Source organism: Eleutherodactylus coqui, chromosome 9 (genome assembly GCF_035609145.1).
Source record: "Eleutherodactylus coqui strain aEleCoq1 chromosome 9, aEleCoq1.hap1, whole genome shotgun sequence".
Taxonomy (NCBI): domain Eukaryota; kingdom Metazoa; phylum Chordata; class Amphibia; order Anura; family Eleutherodactylidae; genus Eleutherodactylus; species Eleutherodactylus coqui.
Genome location: NC_089845.1, coordinates 147,844,951 through 147,862,902, shown reverse-complemented (window position 1 = coordinate 147,862,902; position 17,952 = coordinate 147,844,951).

The window sequence follows — 17,952 nt, the reverse complement described above, 5'->3', positions numbered from 1 at the left end:
TAGCAGTGCCGATATGTTTACATTGGTCTATATGATATATATATAGTGTTTGTATGTACAGATACATATAATATAGAGTCATAGAATCCATCCTTGATGTGATTTATGTCATCAGGTGGGAAATAAAAGTGTGGATTTCATCTGTAAGAATTGTCCTGAGCTGTCCACGGTGCTGAAAGGCTGCACTAATCTACATTGACTCCAATAAGGCCACAAAGAATGCGTGCGGCCTCATTGTATCTGCGAAGCAACACAGAATCACAGTCATACAGGAACTACAGGGTGTAACCAAATAGACAGATTCAGCACTATATCTCAATACTGCTGTTCTATATGGAAATAACAACTGCGTATTTGAATAGGAAGACATGAATGTGCTACATGGTGGTATGGCGCATGGGCCCCTGGAACATGGATTTCATTTTTATGTTATGGCCTGTTATGTAAGAAATGGAAAGTAAACCCCAATTGCAACGTTAAAGAATAGCATTTGAGAAGCAGAAATCCGCTTTCCGCATCTCTCTAAGTCCCTTAGGACCGCTGCTATGACTGAAGGGAAGTGTACTTGAAGTGGCCTCCTGCTATGATCCATGCATGGAACTGTTGTTGGACCTGTGTTCATTCCAGGGATTCTCAACGGGGATGGGTATCTGCAGATGACAGTGGATGACTTCCTAGATGATCTGCCTCTATCATAGCAGAAGGAGGCCACTTTGAGTAGGCTTTCCTTACATCAGTCATAGCAGCGGTCTCGCGGGACTTTAGAGAGATGTGATAAGCAGATTTCTGCTTCTCACATGCTACTCTTCAACTTTGCAGTTGGGTTTTACTCTCGCTTAACACAAGACAAAATTGAAATCCATGTTCCGGGGCTCCAGGAACCCATGCACATACCATCGTGTAGCCTTCCTATTCAAGTACACTATTGTTAGTTCAGTATAGGACACCGGTATTGAGATATAGTGTGGATCAGTCTTTCTGACTACACGCTGTAATATCATAATACTATAGATTATGCATTATATATGTAATTCTATATAGAAGTTAATGCTAAGTATCCGAATGATACTACAAGACAGAAGACAAGTCTTATTTCTAGCTTTCCAACACATTCCCAGCAGGAGACCAATTTACAATGCATTTGGCAATGCCCAGTAGCTGGTGTGGAAAGGCGTGATTAACCCTTCACCCACTTTGCGGACTGTCTCAGGAGAGAAGGCAGTAATCAAGTTTAGTCTTGTAAAGCACACATAATAGGCACATGCTTTGCAAAGACAAAAGACCCGGGCTGTTGACTGTGATGTGTAACGCTGTGCGACTGTCATCTTTCAGGGAGCTGCCAGCTTCGGCTGCTGACCACACCCTTGCACATGCTTCCCTCTCGGTCAATAAATCATGCCGTGGGCTGCACATTTAAAAAACGATAATCGAAACTAGAATATCGAGGATGACGGATGCTTTATGTTTAGATGTTTTGGGTTTTTTTTGTGTTTTTTTTCTGCAAAAAGCCAATAAATCTAATCTGAATGTGAACAAGGGCTGTCATGGGCAAATAGCCTGAAACAGCTGTAATTCTGCTGTGTCAATGTGCAAACAATTTTGATTTGCTCTTGTGATTAGTTTAGGGGATTAGCATTTACAAGACAGGAAATAGAGACAGCTAGTCGGCCGTCCCTTCCAGGATTCAGATCTGAAAGCTGGGAATCTGCATTGTTCCTTATAGTCCAAAGCTGTACCCCAAAGGATAAGCTACATTTTCCCCATGATATAATATATTGCTACACTGCATGGATCCGCTGCAGTATAATACAGTTTATGGGACACAGATTTGTATTCCAGGATGTATATAATGGCTTTTTACGGCTAATTGCATTATCTGTTTTCTTCCTCCACTCCTAGAGGATTAAGAGTAGGAAGCAATTTGTCACTAGCCCTTACTGCTTTTTACCCCCCCCCCCCCCCCAAACACACTGGTGCATTTACTTTTGTGTATTGATTTATGTAAATTATAGGGGATGTTGTTGCTTCAAATTACATGTTTTACTGTCTGAATAGTTTCTGCTTCAAACAAAGAGAACTAGGAAATAGAGAAATAAAGGGAATGTCAATGCAGAGCTCTAAATAGGGGAATAGGATAGGAGCCATTTAAATGGAGCAGTTAAAGGGCCAGTGGTAATGATAATAGGCAATAGTAACTATTATGGGCCCACAGAGATGAGATGGAAATAAGGTAAAGGTGATTAGAATTTAGGAAATTGTACAACATGAAACATTTTAAAACAAGGGACTTTTATTGGCTATCCACAGGATGGGTGATAAAGTCTGATTAGTGGAGGTCCCCTTCCGATCCTAAGAGTAGGGGTTCCGTGTCCCCCTCTTCTTGTTACTGGGGATTAAATGGAATAGTGGCCAAGCATACACAGTGCCACTCCATTCATTTTAATGGGGCTGACAGAAATAAAGGACCACAAGAACGCCGCTATCTCCAGTAGTTCTATTAAAGATGAATGCAGTGACACCGCACATGCTCAACCAAGGCTTCATTCAGTGTCCTGCCTAATGTGGGGGGTGCTTTGAGCCTACAGGAGGAAAGGGGGATACAGGATCCCTAGTCTCAGGATCAGTGAAGGTAAATCAGAGGGCGAGACCTTCACTGATCAGACTTTTATAACATGTGGATAGATGATAAAAGTCAATCTTGGGAATAACCCTATTAAAGGGATTGAGGATAAACCTAAACCCTGTTCATATGTCATATAAGTGCATATTGATATCATAATAGAGGTCCCCCTACTCAAGATCCCTCTTTAATTAGGCAGAGTGGAGAGCCACTAAGAAAGAGCAGATCCTGTTATGGAAGATATGTACTATTACATTTTGCTCATTGTTTTTAATTGCCGCCATGTAATACTACACTTTGCCTGCTTTCAGTGGTGGATTGCCATGTGGGTAGCTGCCCAGGGTCCATAACTCCTGTGGTGTTCATGCCCCCTTAAAGTGACCTTATGATAATCTGCAGCAATGGTAAGGGCATGGGACACCCGATTACCTGTCAAGATTGTATTCTGGCTCCACCCTCAATGGGCAGTACTGCAGCTGCATGTTTTTCACAGTCCAGGCTGTGTAGGGCCAGTCTTTAAGGCACGGGGGGGGGGGGGGGGGATGGGGTTCCCACTTTTTTTGAGGTGTGGATTTAGTGGTTGTATGGGCAGGCATCTTCTTGCCTTGCTACAGTAAGGATTGAGGATGTAACTGGAGGAGCCCTCAGGTTTGTGGATACTCATGTGAACCCCAATATACTGAGATTGGATTTGAGTTGTGAAGAGCCTTGGCTCCAATTTTCTCGTTGGCTTAAGGGGGTAGGTGAAGTGAACTCTATTACTGTGTATAATGAATATGGAAGAGCTACCATCATTATGAATAATGGACATATGGGGGTGGGCTTGTGTGGACCTCATTATGCTGAGGTTATCCTGGTTTGTGTGCACCACTCTCTAGGGTCTGTAGATGGTTTGGGCCTTAGTTGGGGTCTTAGTTCTCTGTAGACAACATATAAGTGAGTATTAGATCTCATGGATGGTGGTCAAAAGATGAGGGTCAATGAAGAAGGACAACACCAGCAATGTTTCCATACTAGTAGAACAAGGGCTTATTTTTTAATGAGACTTAAACTTGCTAGCCTAGAAAGGTAGTGTTGATATCATTCTGCAAGAATATAGGCCCAGCAAACACGAAGCTTGTTGCAGTTGCCGCAAAATACATGGGGGTCCTGACATGCACTGAACAGCTGACAGGAAGGGTTCACCAATTCATGCTGCTTGTGCCAATTTCTGACCCTCCTATTAGCATGGTGAAAAGGACTCTGGATGCATCTGACCCAGCAATATTTTTCCACTACTAGGAGATCCAATTTTTACGCTTATTTTCCCACTGATGTCTTGTCTTTCTAATTTTCTTAGATAGTAATAGCACTATAGCTGGTTGTCTGCTAGCATAGTTCATCCATGCTACTAATGAACGATAAGCTGTGTGTTTAGACATGTTAGCTGGAGCACCGGTGTTGTATTCAGCCGCAATTTGCTTGACCGTGCACTGCCTATTTTTCAAAATGATTCTTGACATCCTCCTCTGACCCCTTTCATTAATGAGTTATTTACATCTACAAGATCCCCTTCCGGTGGGTGTTTTTCCTCCATCGCATCCTTCTTGCTATGCTCCCAATACAGTTGTATGAGAAAACCTCACAAGGTTAGCAATTTTTTTGAAATAGTGTCCCTGGCTATTCTAGCACTGATGACCATTTGAAGTTGCTTAGATTACTTCATATTCCCATTCTAATGTGGATTCACAATAAAACTCATGGGCTCTGATATCAGAACAAGGCTGTCCCACTGAACTAACATTCCAAACCAAAGGCAACCCTATAGGTTAAAGGGGTTATCTGAAATCCTGCTTCTTTCTAACCCCCCACCTTAATAAAGAGCTCATCAAGCTCATACACAGCCCTCTCCACTCATATCTCGCCGGTGGCTTTGGGTCTCCCTGCTGATATATTGTTTACAGGCTGCAGTCATAAACATGCTGCTGCAGCCAATGACAGAGCTCATTGTAAATAATAAGTCAGCAGGGAGACCCAGAGCTGCCGGGAAGGGAATGAGTGGGGAGCAGTGAATATGAGCTCCATACTCTCTAGATTATGTTTTGCACTTGAGGAACCAGGTTTTAGAAAGAAGCAGGATCTAGAACAGCCTTTTAAAAGGGGGTTCCTAGGCAAACACTACTGATTACCTATCCTCAGGATAGGTCACCAATAGTTAATTGTCAAGGACCCACCACGGGCACCTAATTGCCTGGCCCCCTGGGCCAAACGTCATTGGGATGGGATCGGAAGTGCTATATAACGAGGTTCACTCCCATTGAAACCAATGGGAGCTGAAGCGGCTATTGCACTTTCACGTCTCACCCTGGTCGAAGGTGGAAGTGCCAGAAGTGTAATAGTCACTTCATCTCCCAATGATTGCAATGAGAATGAAGCCTGCTCTGGCACTCCTTCTCCCGCCCCTTGAGGATAGGTCATCACTAATTTTTGCCCAGAAAACCCCTTTAAGACATTTTGGGTCCAAGTATCACTACTAAAATAATTCCTAGTATGGCACAAAGCATATTTTTACATTCATATATTTGAATGCTGATTAGCTTCTGCCTGCAGTACACGGCTCATACACCATGCATTACTTCCACTGACAACATATGGAAATGCTGGACCATTTATAAAAGGCTGTGAGGTTCCTTTTTATGTTTACGGATGACTATTACCCCAACTTATAATTTGTCTTGTAGCCCGTGACCGTCCCAGTCTTGTGCAGACAGTTTACCAGCTCATTGACTAATTACCGAAGGAACGTACCTCTTACATTTCCAGTGCAGAGAATGACACGCGGGTTATCACGGTTCAAGCCAATGATTAGTGTGGATTAATGCAAGAAGTGCGCACGCTTCCATGTATTCAATACGCCATATGTGTCTTATTAGAATTATGTTCTGTCATTTCCTCGCTGTCTGGAACGTGCCTGGAGCTTGTCTCCTTTTTGTATTACCAGCAGATTATCCAACCTCTCATTAGAATATTTTAATTACCTTGTTGTTGTATATGACTGTTGCTTTTAACCCCTTCCTGCTGCAGCCATTTCTTTTTTCATTTTTCCATTCTCAACTTTCAAAAAAATGATAACTTTTTTGTTTAGCAGGTGACACATCTATCTACACGAGGGCTTGTTTTTTTTGTCAGACAGGTATTTTTTAACTGTACCATTTAACGTGCTATACAATGTATTGAAAAACCTTAAAAAATGTCTAAGTGGGGAAAAAACGCAATTGCAAACTTTTTTGGGGGGGAATGAGGGGAATTATTTTTACAGTGTTCATGGTGCAGTAAAAATGACTTATCATCTTTATTGTGTGGGTCAGTAAGATTAGCTGAAACCAAATTTATATAGTTTTTGTTTTAATGTAGCAGTGCTTAAAACAAAATAGGAGAAGGGTCGTCAGATGCGGGCAGGGAGGGATTCTGCTGCGGGCTCCTGCATGTGGAATCCAACCTGCCCATGGACATGGTGCCTTACTAGGGCTCAATTTTGGAGTAGGGCTTATATTTCAAGCATCCTCAAAAATCCTGAAAGATCATGCTAAGGCTTATTCTTGGGTTAGGTCTTATTTTCAAGAAAACAGGGTATATATATATATATATATATATATATATATATATATATAAAAGGCACAGACATGGTGTGATTAATTTATACTTTAAACAATACCAGAGCAGAGGAGTAAGCAATTAGTCCACTGATAAGAATATGAAAGTTTTATGATCTCTACATTGGTGTCAGGGGGTCACCAGGCCAGCATGTTACCTCTGCTCTAAATCCATATGGCTGGGTTTCCACAGGGTGGAATCTGTCCGGAAATCTCGCGGTTTGAGTGCAGGGAAAAAACGCTACATTTCCGCCACGAAAGCGCTGCTTCCAACCCCACGGGACTTAGCCGCTGGTTTTGGAGCAATTTGGCCGCATGCTTTTCCGTTGCAGCCGGCGTTCCCATAAAGGAGAGCGTGGCTGCAATGAAAAAAAAATTTGACATTCTGTGGCCAGGAAATCCGCGCCGCAGCGCTGGCTTCTGCCGGCTTTGCCACGATGGATTGGCCTTCCCGTGTGGACAAGATTTTTGACAAATCTCATCCCCATGGGATTAGCGGACAAAGGCGGTTCTCCCACAGCGACATTCCAGACAGAATTTCCGCGGCAAATCCGCCCAGCCTACTAATATTATAAATGCGACAGTAATCTGTCTGTCTGTCTGTTTGTTACCTTTTCACGGCTAAACAGCTGAAGAGATTTGATGGAATTTGGCAGGCAGATGGGAGGACATAGCATATGTTTTATCCCAAAAATTTACAGAGTTCTCAGGGGAGTGCGGCAAGACAGATTTATTTATGGATGTGCAGGCGCACCTCAGCACTGCGCCTTGCGGTGAGGCGGAGGGGTAGGGGGTGCACATCATTAGTTATGCTTACAGAAATAGGCAAACACATTGCCGCACGTATAAGATTATTAAGTGCAGCAGATCGGAGGGGAAGGGGGTGCACATCATAAGCTAGGCCTCCCCAAACAGGCAGACACGTGAGGACAGATGTTGCCACATGTATGCGATTATTAAGCTAGCAGGGATACCCGGTGTGGTCCAGGATTAAAGCTTGAACCAAAGACACATTAACATGGATTGAGATTTTAAAGGAAATCCGTGTTCCTCATAGCAACCAATCTCTTATGCTAGCAAAAGATGACAAGACCAAAAACATACAGAACTGTGCTGACCGCATATTGCAGTTATATCCCTTTCACTATGGCCGCCTGCACAGGGGCGGAAATCCCGCGGCGGTATTTCCCGCGGGATTTCTGCCACTGAAAGTTTGCATAGGAGTGCCTTACAATACGCACTCCTATGCAGACGGCCGCGGCATGTCCTATTTTTGAGCGGGGCACGCACTCACCCGGCCGCCGGCTCCGGTCTGCGCATGCGCCGGCTGCGCCGCAGCCGGCACATGAAAGAGCCGGGGCCGCCAGGCGCGGGTGAGTACGGGCTCGTCCCTGCAGGCTCTCGGGTCGGGTCCCGCGGCGAGAATTCTCGCTGCCGGATCCGACCCGCTCGTCTGCAGGCGGCCTATTTCATTTTTTACGTTTCAATATAGAGCAAAACAGAGATTAGATAAAAAATACAAATTCCACGTGGACGAAGTTGTGGGCAACAAGCTAGTTACTCATAAGGTCAACTCCACCATGGAATCTTTTGAAGTATTTATGCCTGTCTTGACAGCGTCAAAGTAGGTTATAAATTTGGACTCCCAAATTCTTCTATAATATTGAGATTTGAAGTTACTTTTCAATATAGTAGACATCATATGTTCTATGTTGTGTCCGTGGCTACAAAAATGCTTATCCACATGTAATTCATATTTCTTTCTTTAATTATGTGGCAATGAGTCCTCATGTTTTCATTCATACCCCTAGTCGTGGATAGTAGGTCCCTACTAGAGCTACATGATCATTTTCTTCTTTTTCTGTGTATTGGTAACATAGTATGTAAGGCCGTAAAAAGACACATGTCCATCCAGTTCAGCCTATTACCCTCCAATGTTGATCCAGAGGAAGGCAAAAAAAACCAATGAGGTAGAAGCCAATTTTCCCATATTTAAGGAAAAATATCCTTCCTGACTCTAATCTGGTAATCAGAACAATCCCTGGACCAACAACCCTTTTAAAGTTATTAATGATTATAACATATAATAATGTTGCACTCCAGAAAAGTGCCCAGGCCCCTCTTGAACTTTTTTATTGAATTTGCCATAACCACATCCTCAGGCAGAGAGTTCCATAGTCTCACTGCTCTTACAGTAAAGAACCCCCTTCTATGTCGAAAAGGAACCTTCTTTCCTCTAGACGTAGGGGGCGCCCCCTTGTTACAGTCACAGTCCTGGGTATAAACAGATGATGGGAGAGATCTCTGTATTGTCCTCTGATATATTTATACATAGTCATTAGGATGCCTCTCAGGCGTCTTTTTTATAAACTATAAAACCCCAATTTGGATTCCCTCTCAGGTTATTGTAGTCCGGCCATTCCATCTGTTACTTTAGTTGTGGCCTTTGTACCTGCCTTAGCTCTGATATGTCCTTCTTGACTACCGGTGCCAAAAACTGCATACAATATTCCATGTGTGGTCTGACCAGTGACTTGTAAAGAGGAAGAACAACGTTCTCATCATGTGCCCCATGACCTCTTTTGATGCAGCCCATGATCCTATTGGAGTAATTGGATCTGGGTGTCCTGGTGGCTCTGGTGATCTAATCATCAGTTGAGGTGAGATGGTAGCCCTGATTTAAAAATGCCCTTTTAAGATGGTATAAATGTTCCTTGTTGTCTGTTGGGTTGGAGCAGATCGGATTTTATTTGATGGACTGGCTGTAGACAATGGATTTTTGCATGTGTTTAAGGTGGAAACTATCTCATCTGAGGTATGTAGGCCGATCAATCGGTTTCCGGTATAAGGATGTCTGTATTGAGTTGTTTAAAATTTTTTATGGCGGTGTCCAAAAAGCTGATTTCTGTATATGAGTAACTCAATGTCAGGTTTATGGTGGAATGCATTGAATCTCTCATGGAATTTTATTAGTTCTTGTTCAGTGTTGGTCCAGATGATCAAGATGTCCTCAATGTAGGGGAAGTAGGCCAATGGTTTGCTGGAGCAGGAGGCCAGAAAGCCACTCTCCAGTTTTGCCATGAAAAGGTTGGTGTATTGTGGTGCCATTTTATTACCCATGGTGGTTCCGGTTAGTTGAAGGTTTATCTTGCCAAAGTAGAAATACTTGTGCGCGAGGATGAATCTTGTGAGTTGTAACTCAGATTCATAGGCGATCCCATTGGCCTCAAGGTGTATCACAAGATGGCTTTGTAGAAAAAGTATAGCTCAGCTGTTTGTCATGCCAGCCACATGGTCACTTTGTAATGAGCAATGCTCTCGCCTCGACCAAGATAGGAACAGCTCTTTAAATGTTAACCTCAAGAACTTTAGGTATATATTATAAACTGTATTAGCTTATCTGCCATTCCTGACTGCCACTGATGACAGATATCAACATGAATCCCTTCACAACACCACTAGAGATAAAATATATTACCCTCTAAACCATTTTACACCCTAGAATTATTGCTGGGTCTATCATTGACGACAACTACCATGAGCATTTTATGAGTGCATATCTAGCAGATTTGATGCATACTTTCTGCAGTGTAAAAAAATCTGCAGCAAAACTCGTCAAATTCTGCATCAAAAGCTGCACCATTTGTGTGGATTTTGACACAAATCCACAGTGGATTTCACTTTTTCAATTGAAGGTGGTGAAATCTGCTGTGGATCCACGTCAAAATCCTTATCAAAATCGGCATTCAACAGATTTCTATGGGTTTTCAAAACATGGGAAGCTTTTAGTTTGCTTCCATTCCATTATGTTTCCATTTTTTGAACAGAACAAATAGCGCGATCTGTGGTGCTGGTTGTTAAGCTTCAATTAAAAAAAACAGAATGGAAGACAAGCAAACTGATAGCTTTCCATTTTTTTGAAACCCCATAGAAATCAATGAGGAACAAAACGGAAATGTTTTAGTTGTATTTCTCTGCTTCAAAAACAGAACAGAGAAACGGAAACATGCGGGAATACAGCCTAAGCTGGGACCCCTTGGTAGTAATTAGAGATGAGCGAACGTACTCGTTTAGGGCGATTTCGCAATCGAGCACCGCTTTTTTCGAGTAACTGACTACTCGGGCGAAAAGATTCGGGGGGGCGGCGTGGTGGAGCGGGGGGTAGCAGTGGGGAACAGGGGGGAGCTCCCCCCCCCCCCACTCCCCTCTGCACCCCAGAATTTTTTCGCCCAAGTAGTCATTTACTCGAAAAAAGCGCTGCTCGATTGCGAAATCGCCGTAAATGAGTACGTTCGCTCATCTCTAGTAGTAATATGCAAGAACATGTTTAGTGAATATCGCTAGCACAGGGCTCATTGTCTTGTTTGTTTTGTTGGTAGAAGTCTCCCATTCACTAATATAGGACCCTACATGTTATCAGCCAATATCATTTATCAGATGGTTAGAGTTTATTTGGAGTGACTGCTAAGAAAAGCGCGGGGACGGCTCCTTCACAATGGTGTATGCAATTCTGTGCTATGAAAAATGCCCTGTTTTCAATGCATGTGTATGTGCATATTTGGCGCATACGTGTGTCTTTTACAGCTGTGCTGCATCCGTGTGTCATGTGTTTTTTCTGTGCACAAAAAAATGCAAGGTGGCCCAAATAATGCCAATTTTGTTACAACCCACAGAACATAGGGTGTGCATAAAAACGCAGTGAAGGCGGAGCTTAATGCATGTTTGCTGCAGGGTTTTTCCACCCGCCTATAGACTTTAATGGGTGATGAATACGGACCAAATAGGTTAGGCTGCAATTTCTTTATGCCCAATATTGGTTCATGTTAAAAAAAAACGCATGACTGAAAACACCAATTTGCTGTCAGACACGTTTAGGTTTCCCGTAATTATAGGGACACGGTTATCAGGACTATTTTTTCATTCAGCTAGAAAAACATTAGAGACTGGCGTTGGCGTTGGGTGATAAGACCTGCAATCATTCGCTACATTGTTACCATATAATGATCAATCAAAATTTCGATTCGTTAGAACTGAATGATCCAGCAGAAAAGAGGAAAAAAAAACAGCCCGGCCATTTTCATGCTTTACCAAATTAAACAGCTGCCACTACATTTTCTGACAAGCAGCGCTGGCGCCTGCCAATACCAGATTACTTCAGACTGCGCGATGGGGAAGTGGGATTTATCAGCTTAGAAATATGCTTCCATTGCTCCCAAGTCCAATCAGGGTTGGTGTCAGTTCTTGACTAAGCTTAGGAGTTGATGGGGACCGCTTCACTTTGAGGAGCTGTCAACTCCATAGATGAAGGTGCTCTTCAACCAACTGCTCAAAGTGTAATGGTGTAATTCTGTCCAGTCCTATGTTCTATACAGTCCATTGTGCTGCTGGTCATCTGCAGATATTACACGGATTAACGCGTTATTTCATGTACCTCTCATGATTATCAGCTGTCTTTCTCTGTAGTATATGTATATAAATATTTCTGGCACTTAGTTATACTTTATATGCCTAATAGGTCCAAATGCAGGTATGGGAGGGGTGACCTATGCAGTGCTTCCTAAACCAATCGCACTGTTTATGGAAAGTAAGGATACTTTAGCACGGACCGTTACGTTCGGAGTCCTGAGGATCAGCGAGAATTTGGGTGATTATCGTTCAGTGAAAATGCATGCATCAACTCAACAACAAATTATTAGATTGCTTATCATTCATCGTTCAGTTTGTGCATGCGTAAAGTCGAATGACGGATCGGCTCATGTAAACAGGCAGTCATTCATTTATGGCCGTCTGCCTGTTTACTGTGAATGGAGGCGGTGGGCTGAAATGATCTCTGGCCCGCTCCGCCTCCATTCACTGAGCGATGTTTGTTCCTGTGTGAAAGCACAGGAATGAGCATGGCTAGGACGACCTGTTGGGCATCTGCGCTCAATAGGTCATCCTGCCTAAAAAGGCCATAAAGCTGGTTTCTTCACCCAATCTATTCTCAGTTCCGCATAATCTCCATTTTTTTAAATTATGGAAGGAGGTAAGGGATTATCGCCAAATCTTTTGGCATTAGATTGTTAGAAAATGGCAGAATCTGCCAGTGAACGAAAATACACATACATCATCTATGGCGTTTTTAGGTTGATATAACCCTTTAACTACCAGACATTTTTGGGGTTTTTGATTTTCCATTCTTGGCTTTCAAGAGCCATAACTTTTTAACTTTTACGTTGACAGAACCATATGATGGCTGGTATTTTGCTGGACGAGGCGCTATTTTTAATGTACAAGATAATGTATTGGAAAACTTTTTAAAAATGTTTAAATGGGGAGAAATGAAAAAAAAATTGCACTAATTTTTTTTTTTGGGGGGGGAGGGGGTGTTGCTTTTGCAATGCTTATGATGTGGTAAAAATGATGTTAACTTTATTATAGGGGTCAGTATGAAGAGGCCCTTCAGGCAATTTATGGAAGCCTGTCTTCCCTCAGGACAGTAGCAAGGAAGTATATAGTACAGAGCATGGCAAGCGCCATGAGGGGAGGCTCCACCCTCTCTGATGTCAGCGGTGACAGGAATAGCACCGCTGTGCAGGCAGCCTCCATTCAGGGAACTCAATGGAGCTAGCCCCCACCCCCCAACTGCCCCGAAGAATGGGGAATGTTCTGGTGCCTCAGGTGCCTAGTATAATGAATTAAAGCTCCGCCACAGGAAGTAGAGCAGTGGAACAGCAGCAACGCCAGCAGCTACTAAGGGACAGGGAGAAAGCAGAGATCTGTGCAGTGGCAGAGGCTGTGGTAGAGGGTCTGTGCCACAAGGTGCAGCCATTGCCAGGGGAGTGGGTAAGAGTGGCATCATGTGTCCCAGCAGCACCAGCAGATGGAATCAAAGTAACCATGAAAGGGCCATGATGACTGGAGTCCGAAGATGGAAGGCTGACCAGATGAAGTCTGAGAGAAAGCAATGACATGGTGGCCCCAAACTAGAGGGACAGGTGGACCATTACTGTGATATGGAGTAGTGCGTGTGGTTGAGAATGACGCTTCAAATTCGTATCTCCTCCCAATAAGATGGAAGTGGGGCCTCCAACATTAGGTTGGGCACACCATTTGGGACTGGGTAGAGAGTCAGCAGGCCTGCTGTCAGGTTAGCGAGGCTATGAACATCAGTCATTTGGACAATAGTGAGTTACCAAAGGCTTGAACTATTGGCTGTATTTTGAGACATTAACTGAAATTGAGCCTGGACACTTATGGACACTGTTTGTAAAGTTTGCACAAACTGGTTCCAGAAACCACAAGTAATGGAGGGATTTGCTATTCTACAACACTGTGTTAATGTTTAAATTGTATTATGGATATGGTAAGTTTCCAGCATTCTATACTGAGTGGGAATTATTAGAAAAGATGTAAATTCGCAGCAGGATACCGGACGTAGACAGAGACGAAGAAGGAGTATAGCGCGGAAGATCTCAGTAGTACTGATGTCTACAACATCATGTGTCCAAGATGTAAGGAAATGGCCCCAATTAGTGAAAGAGATTGAGATATGGAAAATTGGTCAGATTTTCGGTCCTAGTCTGTGAAGCCAGAGTTCTGCCGGATATCTTACTACTGCTAAATATGAGAGGGATTTCAAATCCGAAGTACCCAAATGTCACCTTATTATAATGTGACCTTCAAGTACAAGTGCCTTTGTATGCAGTGAAACCATCTAACTATTGCTCTAGTTAAATAAAGTTCATTTTGTTTAAAATGTGCCGCTTCCACCTCCATCTGTCACCACCGCGCCATCATGTAACGCCATCCACCTGCTTCAGGAGTAAAATATAACTCTTTGGGATCACGTTGCTGTCCTGCGACGAGTCTTCCTGTGACTTTGGGAAATTACTGATGAGTCAGATACTGGCCAGTGTATAGTGAGGACTGGAGCTCATTAGATTGAACAGATGACTTGCCAAATTTTTATTGAATACTTAATTCCCAGAATTATTGATTCTAATGCTTTGTATAATCATGAAGAAAGCAATGCTAAGTAATCCTGTAAAAACAGTTAATTCGCCTAATAGTACAGGTGGGGGCATCCTCTGTGGCCAAGTGAGTACCCTAATAAGAGTAATAGTAAATCTCCTTGTATTACATTCTGCATTCAGTGCACTGTACAATAGTTTGTTTTACTGTATAACAAGCTTGCTGTAGATGTGTATTGGGAAGTGGCTTCCAAATTGATACAATGTTAACCCCTTAATGACGCGGCCCCTTTTTCTTTTTCCATTTTCGTTTTTTCCTCCCCCCTTCAAAAAAATCATGACTCCTCTATTTATCCATCGACGTCGCTGTATGAGGGCTTGTTTTTTGCTGGACGAGTTGTATTTTTCAGTGGTGCTATTTAAAGTACCATATAATGTAAAAGAAATCCGAGTAATCAGATTTTTAAAAATAATGCAGCATATATATTTAAAGAGGATTTGTCATGTCCTCATATCAGCAGCACCGGTTGCATAGTTTTGCGTGGCCCCGCTGGCTCCAATAATGTGTGCCTTTCATCTACACTCACTCCCATTCTCCTGTTAGGCTCTTCTTAGGATCCTTTAAAATGGAACGATTATCATTCAGATTATTACTGTCAGGACTCGGGGTCCGGGAAACTGGAGGTCCCTGAAAATACCCGCAACCCCTGTCCCTACCTACTTGCCCCCCCAGGGCTAAGCCCCAGGGCGACAACTGGGTGACGGTCCCTATACTCACTAAGGAAGGGGAACACTGGGACTAACAAACAGACAGACACTGGAACAAACAACAGCAAGGAAAGTCAGACTATCCGGGTCGGCAAGGAGAGGGTACGCGGTACAAAAGGGTCAGGCAAAGGCAACGTCAGGTCCAAAAACAGGGAGTCAACAATTCAGGAGTCACAAAGAAGTACGCTGGTGTAGCTGGAAGACTAAACTATCACTGGCACTGGAATGCAGACACAAGGAGGTTTAAATGCTGTCAGAGCTCCCTCCCCAGCAGCTGATTGGTGCGGGGAGTCTGACAGCAGCTGAGTACACCCAGCAGCACTGGGGAACCCACCCCCAGCCCTGCAGGAGGCAGGGAAGGAGACACAAGCCGGGTAACCATGATACCAAGGACGCCTAGTGGGGCAACACCCACTGCGTCCCTAGCAACCCGGCGGTGAGGAGGCGCTCGATGGCCAGGGGAGGTGACGAGGACTGGGGCTCCCCTGCGCCGCACGGCAGCAGCCCGTGTGACAGGACCAGCGGTGAGGGCACGAGAGAGCCGCGAGCCGCTGGTCCTAATAATTGCTGGATCGTGGGAATCTGAGCAATAATCATTCAGTATAAATGCTGCAAGTGACTGAATGCCGGATGATAATTTAGTTTGCTTATCAACCGTTGCCTAATTTATGTAGGCATAAAAACTGAATAATGTTTGGCCTGCTTGAAAAGCCAGTCATTCCTCTATAAACACCTGCCTGTTTACTTTGAATGGAGGTGGGTGGCCGGAAGAGATCTCTGGCCCGCTCTGCCTCAATTCATTGAGTTATCATGGCTTCTATGTGAAAGCACAGGAGGGATGATTTCTGGGATGACTGTCAGGGACTTAATGAAGACGAAGTGCGGCGTCCGCGCGGAGGCCAGCCGTTGTGGGTAAGACCACGAGGTTCTCAAGGATGGTTTCACAGGTGGTTTTTGATCTCTCCTCAGCAATGGCACATCGTGGCCCAGCTCAGTCGTACATAATGCAAAAGAACAGATAGATGTACACGATAGTACTTAGTCCCGATGGTGTTGTCACGTGACGCCAGTACCTCTTTTCAAGCATAACGGTTGCTTGATGTCCAATAAAAGAGTCCACAAAAAAGTGATAGTTTCCTAACTGTAGGTACACAGTTTGCTTTACTCACAAAATCCAGCTTTGATTTTCCAAGTATACAACAAGACGACTGTCTCAGACACAACACTTCTGGCAGTCCAAGTTATCTGTAAGACAATCCCTGGGGTATACTCCTGACACAGTGAGTTAACACACAACTCTTGCCTTTTCTTGCTGGCTAGTTACTTCTCCCGACATGTCATAGTAGGAACCATTACTCTAAGCCTCAGTCCCTGGTGAGGGGAAAACATCCCACAGTAAATGAGATAGGCCCACGGTTCTGCACAGGCAGAAGCTAAAGTAAGCTTTAACCTCCCACTGACACGTCCTCCTCCACTGACTACATCTCCACTACACACTCCCTTCTAGGCTCCGCCCCCTAACTTCTCCTCAACTACTACGCTGCCATACACATAAAACAAGTTAGGTAGGACAGACTAGCCACAACAAAGCTTGTTAATACTTACATAGAACACAAAACAAATTACACAAAACGGACTTATATCTACTATAAAGACACCCCAACTCTGGGCCACTACCGAAGAAGAGGAAGAGGGGGGAAAGGAGTATGAATATGAATAAGAAGGAAAAGGAAGAAGAGGGAAAAGCAGGAAGAAGAGGAAAAAGAAAAGGAATAAGGAGAAGAGGAAGAAGATGAAGAAGAATGAAAAGAAACAGAGGAAGAGGAAGAAGAAAAAGAAGAATACGAAGACGAAGAAGAGGAGGAAGAAGGGGAACAAAAAGAAGAAAAGGAAAAGAAGATGAAAAGAGAATAAAGGAAGAGGAAGAGAAAGGAAAGGAAGAGGAACAGGAAGAAGAAAAAGGAGAAGCCGAACAAAAATGAATACAATTGTTGTGCTGCTATAGTAGACTTTTGCTTAACCAATATCCTCTCTGTTATTATCCCAGACAAGTCACCTAAGAAGAGCCTCTGCTCTTCTACTTGTAATTCAGTATCCATACTAACAAACTACAGAGGTGAATAAAACAAAATTGCTTCACATACTCCACGCGGTGTTTGATACTGAAAACAGTAAGTAAGCTGCATACAACCTCCGTGAACTGTTGCAACTGTTTTTTTAATTACATTTTATTACATTTTTATTTTTTTCTATTATTTATAACAGTTCACAGAGATTTGATGCAGCTTGTTTCCAGTACCAAGCATCGAATGGGGCATTTTTGTTTTGCATACCTCTACAATGTACTGTATAGACGAGAGGCCTGAGGGAATACCTATTAGCTCTCCGGGAAGGACCTTCTATACAGAACATACTTTCTTGTGCCATCTTCTTAGTTACTATAAGCTATTGCTTATGGTTATAGCTGTCCTCTTATCTGCAGTGTGTGAGTCAATGACTTGTTATGGGAGTCGTGCGTCACTTATAGTACAGACATATGATGTATCACACATAGCAGGTGTCTTCACAGCATGTTCTATAGCAATACTCCAGAGATCATTTCTGAGAATATAGAGGCTTGAAATACAGTAACAGCTCCTTATATTAAAGATGATGGCAGATTGTAGTACCAGCATGTAGCTTTCACTTGCTAGTCAAAGGACATGTCTGATTTGTTTTTTATAAGAGGATATATTTTGGGGACGGAAGTACAATAATATCTGGTTTACACAATATAACTTTCCATGCAATCAAATTGAATACTAGGCATCATAAATAGGCAATTTCTTAAAGGGAATGTATCCCAAATATTTTGTTTGCTAATTAAAAGTTACTGAAAGTTGAATGATGTAGTTATATGGAGAATAAATTGTATTCGGACATTTGTATAACAGTTTTCTATAACAGAATGGTAATATGTATGTATATATATATATATATA